Genomic DNA, 6167 nt, shown 5'->3' with positions numbered 1-6167 from the left:
TTGCTGTAAGACGTGCCACGAAATACTTCGTTCATTAGGGTGATCAGGCCATAATTGGGGGGACTCTACCGGATGAATACGGTGGATGTCCCAGTATGTCCCGCTGCCACGTACGCGGTGCTCTTGCACAGGGCTCGTCGTGTAAGTTGGTGGAATGCAGCGCTGGAAGGAAAGATTGTTGCGCGCTCCGACCACGTGCCCTTCCAGTTTGGACCCAAGCACGTTTTTCGTGTTTCCCAAACATACTATTAAGGCACTCGAGCTAGCCTCTCCAACTCTGAGAGAGTACACACTGCAACTGACTCAAACACGACTTGTGCTGCTGACTTTACTACTTCAGCCCACCATCTGTTGGCAACAGAAAGTGTGCGTACCGAATGACTCACATCCGTCATGTTATGGCATTGTGCTACCACTTTTTATCCAACACATGCAAAGACGCATGTGTGACTACTTGTTGTCTCCCATCTTCGTAGTTGCCTAATTATTGGGAGGTTTTGAAGTGCATTATCTATACGTGGTGTATCAAAAAAAATCATCCGACCTGGGCCGTCTATATTTCTGGAACTAAGAAACATATACAATGAATACAATGAATTTTGTCCTTTGATGTACGAAAACTAAAAAAGTTATTTTCATCCTTTTCATTGGTGTTCAATATGCATCGTTGAGATGCACGGAACATGTCAATGCGGTGTTCAAATTGTACCAACACTGCAGCAAGCATGTCTGGAGTTACAGTTTCCACAGGTGCTGTTATGCGATGTCTCAGTTCATTTATTGCTGTTGGTAATGTAGGTACATAAAGAGTCTCTTACAAAACCATTCATATATAATCACATATAGTCGGGTGCGGTGACCTTGGAGTCTAGTAGTCTAACGGTGAGTGATTTAGTCTAGTGTGAACGATCCATCGTTCAGCAATCGTTTGATTTAGAAATTCCCACACTTCCAGATGCCACTGTCCCGGTGCCCCATCGCATTGGAAAATGAAGTCGTTCGAATCAAACTGTGGGAAGAGAAAGTTTTCAGGCATATCGAGATATATGCTTATTGTAGCAGTGTTTCCGGCAAAGAAATATGAATCCCTCTAAACTGTACAAAATACATTAAATTTAGGAGAGTCTATTTTATGTTGTACACCTTCATGTGGTTGTCCCGTACCTCATATTGTCACATTATGACAGTTCACCTCTCCGTGTAAATGGAGTGTTGCCTCGTCACTAAACACTAACTGTGGGAGAAAACGGCCATCCTCCACCTTGACAAGAGTGAAATTACGGAACTTCACACGATGTTATCGCCCTCACGAACAGCTCGCGTTAGCTGAATTTAATATTGTTTGATGCATAAACGTCGACGCAGAGACGCCAGACGGACATCGGGGGCGTGCTGAGCTCTCGAGCTGCACGGCGAACGGATTTCTGCGGACCCCTCGTGAAACTGTGGCGGATGCGTTTGATGACTGTGTCAGGCATTCGGGGACGGCCCGGCGATTCGCCTTTCCGCAAACCTTCTCTTTCTCTTAATCGTTGATGCCATCATCTAATGCTCTGTGCTGTAGGAGGATCTTCATCGTACCTTGTACGAAAGTCACGTCGAACACTTATTACTGCCCACACTGCGCAAAATACAGAACACAAAACGCTTCCTGTCGCCGCGACACCATTTTTACTAGGACTGAAATGGACGGACAGTGCTGCTGCCAAGCGGTAACCATGTAAAGCCGTAGGGTTTGCTCTTTCCAGCAGTACGCTATTCACGCACATATGTCGAATAACATAATAGTTACATTTTTTTAAAAATCGGTTGATCCATTTTGATACACACTGCATAATTACACTCTAAACAGTACCACCAATAAATTATCCCAGTGTGAAGGAAATCGTTAGATGTGATGTACGTGTAAAGGCAAACAAACGATAACAATTGCTGTTAAATTGGGTGACTCATTCAGGAGAAAGTCATAAGGCGTTGGTCCACCTCTGGCCCTTAAGGAAGCAGCTATTCGACTTGATCTTCATTGATAAAGTTGGTGGATGTCCTCCTGACGGTGGTCGTACAATATTCAGTTAAATTGGTTTGTTACATCGTCAAAATCCCGACCTGGTTGCAAGGAGAATCCCATGTGGAACCAAAATTGGGGAGAGAGGTGGAGATCTTGTTGGCCAGTGTATTGTCACGTACGTACACACAGATGAAACTCTCAACATGTGTGATGCATAAAATATCGTCGACACTGAAAGCGTTCCCAGCAGAGGTTAACCCCTCGTAATGACAAAAGGTGGTCATACCGCATATTGAAGTCCACTACCAGGTGTCTGGATACTTTTGATCGGATAGTGTATTTCAGAATGTTAGCAGTGGCCAGAAGTTGAGACATTCGGCTTTGAGCTTAAAGCTGGTGTGGGGCGGTTCAAGATACCTCTAAAAATACACACATGTGGCAGCATTAGAGTGAAATGTCCATCAAAGAAGCCGTGTTGCGCTCTCTACCTACAGTTGTTCTCGTGGGCGTCAGAGCCCACGTAGGCAAGACGCCCCCTGGGTTTTATACTGTGGACACGGTAGTCGTGCCTGATGAGCTCTCAGTAATTATGAAATGTATTCGAAATTTCAATTATGGTGGAACAACAACTGTACAATATACCGGAAACATGCACGATGTTCCGAAATTCCCGTTACAAACTCCTAGTGTAGAGGGGGAATTGGAACCCCTCTCCTGTAACGCACCGTTTCCTCGCTACAGCCATCGGAAAACATGTTAGTAACGCGACCACTTATACAAGTGAGTCATTAGCTGTGACCCTGTACATCGATAGTTCCACAATTCCACTCATTAAAAGGAAACTTGATAAGTTTTCAGAAACACTCTTCTTTACAATACGGCCTTTTGCAACTTAGGTGCGCTGCGTCTCTTTGTAACACTGCAGTCACCCGTGCTGACGGTGAACGCGCCATTATCTCAAAGTCGTTGCGCAGTTGTGGCGAAAAGCGTATGCCGTGAAGTTGGACGCTGCTGAGAACGAGCTTGATAAAGGCGACGAACTTCGCCATACAGTAGGATCATGTAGGTGTATTCGGAAAAAGTGCACTCCGCAATATTGCTCTAATACTGAGAGACACTTGAGTGACGCACGAGCCTTGTCAGAGTGGCAGGCCAGACGGTGAATGACATCCGACGTAAGCATCTTCCCCCACCCCTTCCGCCATACCACGATGGCTACCCTGTTGCATACCCACCTAGCAAACATATATTCCAACGGCTGTAGCACGGAAAGTATACGTTTCCGTACGGGGGTTCAAATTAAAAATATTGTCGCTTAGTTCCCTCTAAAAGTGCTAGAATTTCGGAAAACTCTGTATCTGTCCAGTAAACTGTACAGCTGGTGTCGTACCACATTCGAAATATCCGACTATATTTCAGGATTTGCAGAAACATTACTGAATTTTGCTGAATATTGTTATCATTAAAGTGAACTACCGTTTCTGTCTCCATACCATAAATCATAAGTACCATTTATATCGTTTCAAGCACTATTCAGCTGCTAGGTTTTAGGAAAAAATAATTGTATCATTCTCAAAATATCGGACAGAAGCGATATAGTTCCTACAAAGAACGCTAGCGAAGATGAACAAGTGCTCATGGTTCCTGATGTATGCATGTAACAGCCTATGTGTACTGCACATTGTTTTCTTCTCTCGTTCCGTACCACCACACCTGAAAGTTCCCTGTCCTACATCTTAGCAACAACGATAACGGTACATACTGAGGTAACAGAAAGGTTCTCTGTTATAATTTTCCGGTACAAGGACATAATCTCAAATTTATGCATTTTTCCATCTGCATCATCTTAGAAAGGTTGTAACATCTTCGTGGGATCCCTCTATTTTTGTAGGCACCGGTATCTATAACTTTGACGCTCTGTAGCGTCGCTGGATGACGTTTTCAGAAGTAGATTCCTATGTAAAACTTCATCAGTTACGTCCCCTGAACAGCCCTGAGTAGTGTGAAGCATGATTTGTGAAACACCCTGTATAAAGAATGAATAACATCAGGGAATGGACTAGAATCCTGTCTCACTCACTTGTCACGTATTTCCTTTCTTTCATGTCCTTCAACTCGTACAGCTGCTGTCTCGTTTCTGGTGGAGTTCTAAGTAATGCTTCGCTCGCTATATTTTATTCCTGGTTGCATCTTAAATTCAAACTGTATATTCTGGTCAACATCGTCAAAAGTTTTTTCTGTATCGAAAGATGTTATAAATATGGGTGCTGTTCCCTCCAAATTGATTTTCCTCTAAATCAGCTTCTGTAAGGTGCTCCATTCCTCTGCAAATAGTTTGTATCAGTATTTTCAACTAGGAGTTATCATAGTGGTGGTTTGAAAATATTCGTACTGACCACGAGTTGCCTTATTTGGTATTGGTGCTATTACGCTTCTCGTTTAGTGTGAGGATTTAGCGGGTATTTCAGCCAGCTCCGCTAGAGCCCTCTGGTAGCGAAGCCCTGCGCTACAGACAACTGACTGTGTGAGGGACCAGTAGCGACACCTAGCAGCGATGTGGTGAAAAGGAAATAGTATTGCTAAAAGTTTTATCCACGATTTTTAGCATTTAGAATGGAGATATGGCACGGAATTTAATAGAAAAAGAAAAAGTTAGAGTAGCAGTCTCTCTCTCGCAATGCAACAACAGTACAACAACAATAGACCAACTGAATCTGTAGAGGTAGTAATAAAATTTATTTTCTGACCTGCAAGATACTTTCATATAAAGCTGAGCCTGAGAGGATGTCAGCTAACTACCGTCAGAAATATAATATGAAACATGTAGACCTGTCAGTAAAATCGTCAAGAAATTCGTTTTTTTAAATGTTAAATGTTATCTGTTTAATTTAACATTCAGCTCACATAAAACCAGGATAATTATCCTCTTTCATACAAAGAAAGAGAGTACCTCATTAGTGACCTGTGTCATATCATAATCTCATTTTGACTCTTGAATAATTAAAAACAATTTGATATAATATTTTGCATTTCTTTTGACATTGAAACAATTTATCCTGTTCCTGCACTGAGAATGTACTAAGTAAATATGTAATATATGTATCAGTATTATAGCCAAATTTATTTTTCTAATTACTGATTATTAAATACCAAAACAGCTTCCAATTTCTTGTAGTTATCTTAGCAGCATTTAGAACAAAAACGAAAATAAAACGTATTAGTTTTTTTAGTAAGGATATTATTTCACTGTTGTAATCCTACAAATGTTCATGATATTATGCTGTTTTGCTGTTTCTTTTGACAGTGAGATATAATATGTAGAAAGTACCTGGAAAATATATGCAGATGTGGTCTGGTGAAGAAAGTGTGCGTATTAAAATTTAAAATAAGTGATTGCAGCAGCATAATGAGGTATATTTTGTAGTGTGGGAGTGAGCTCCACGTGGGATCCGAAGCACGGACCCCACGGGGGTGCCCGGCATGTGCCACATGCCAGGGCAGAGGTGGAGGCTAGTGTTCGGAAATCTGAAAATTCCAGCGCCGGCCGGGGATTGAACCCCGGCCCGGCTGGGGCGAATAGCCCCAGCCGAGGCGCTGGAACGCTCCAGACCCCCTTACCACTAGACCACCGGGACCCCGGCCATTTCCTGCTCTGAACTCGGTCTGGTAGTCCTGTCACACTTCCTGTTGTCGGCTGTGTTTACATTGGACGCTGAGTGGCATAGTGTAGCCGGCAACATTAGAACGCTGTGAGGGGGAAGTGTTTACCTCCGACTAGTAGCTGTCCCCCCTACCCAGGTGAAGTAGCTTTACAGTTACCAAAGACATTTGAAATCAGCCTTTGCGACTGTATGCAGTCGACGGTTGTTAATCGTTTGTTTCAACCTGTTCCCAAATGCCTTGAGAAAACCGAAGCAACTTCTTCACTAATCCAGTCGACTGTCATAACAGAGCGACCCGCAGACATTCTGTAATTACAAGTCAACGCCTAGCTTACACCAGATAATTCTGTCTGTTTCATCAGTTGTTTTAACAATGCACGAAATACCACAGCATATTATTAATCCGTTGCAAATAAATTTATGTGTGTGCAGTTCAGGTCTGCGCCGTAGAATTTTCGTGAAAACGTCGGGATAAAATCGTAACATGTGTTTCATAT

This window comes from Schistocerca gregaria, unplaced genomic scaffold, assembly GCF_023897955.1.
Source record: "Schistocerca gregaria isolate iqSchGreg1 unplaced genomic scaffold, iqSchGreg1.2 ptg000266l, whole genome shotgun sequence".
Lineage (NCBI taxonomy): Eukaryota > Metazoa > Arthropoda > Insecta > Orthoptera > Acrididae > Schistocerca > Schistocerca gregaria.
This window is presented reverse-complemented; position numbering follows the sequence as displayed.